The sequence below is a fragment of the Buceros rhinoceros genome, unplaced genomic scaffold (assembly GCF_000710305.1).
Source record: "Buceros rhinoceros silvestris isolate BGI_N320 unplaced genomic scaffold, ASM71030v1 scaffold9127, whole genome shotgun sequence".
NCBI lineage: Eukaryota > Metazoa > Chordata > Aves > Bucerotiformes > Bucerotidae > Buceros > Buceros rhinoceros.
This window is the reverse complement of record NW_010422855.1, coordinates 34,952-35,890: the sequence shown is the minus strand read 5'-3', so window position 1 is coordinate 35,890 and position 939 is coordinate 34,952.

Sequence of the window (939 nt, the reverse complement as noted above, 5' to 3'; positions counted from 1 at the left end):
GGTGCCAGCAAAGGGATTCATTCACCTGCTCCACTGGAGCATGGGCAAACACAGCCCTTGGGTCACAGCTCAGCGTAATTACAAGGGTTTGATGAGCATTTTGGGACAGGCAGAGTTCCAGGAAATTTGCTCCGGTGGCTGGAGCTGGTCTGAAGGGCTGCAGCCCAGGCTCATGAGGTGGGAGATGCAAAAAGTGACATGGGTGGCATGTCCCTTCCACCATCCTGTTTCTTCACTCTAAATCAGAGGCCCCCCCAACCCCAAGTGGGTGCACAAACCCCTCTGGGGAATTGTGCAGGGGCCTCAGCTCCAGGGAAGAATCAGCCCCGACAAACGTGGTCAGGGCTGACCACAGAACAACTCAAGCATCCAAGCAGGCAGAAAAAACCCTACAAGCTTTTCCTGCCCAAGGAGAAATTACTCAGGGCAAAAAAATTCCACATCTGCCTGAGCAGAATAATCTGCAAATATAATCAGCCATTTGGGTGATGAACGTACCCTGCTCGGGTCAGGCTTCTCCATCAAAACCTCGGTTAAAATAAACTCCTTCCGCAGAGACATTCAGCCATCACCAGTGCAGTGCCACAGACCAGCAGCATCCCAGCAGAACCCCAAGGGGACCAACGCACGGAGCAAAAGCACAATTTGGTGTCACCCAAGTGCACTGTGAGCACTGCCCCTAACCAGCCCAGTAATCCCATCACAGTAACAGCAACCATCCAGGGTTTAAAGAGAAGCAAAACACCTTGGAAGCAAAAAAACCAGGAGAGCGAATGTTTACGTTGCTGCTGGGATGGTTCAGACATCACAGCTGGGCACCAGCTTCCCCTGGGTTTTAGTTTTGGAGGTTCTGCTAAGGTCAGCTGCAGAAGTGGGTCTGTGCCTGGGCCCTTTCCTGCCCTTGGCTCCAGCAGAAGCACCTTGGTGAGGATCAGCAGG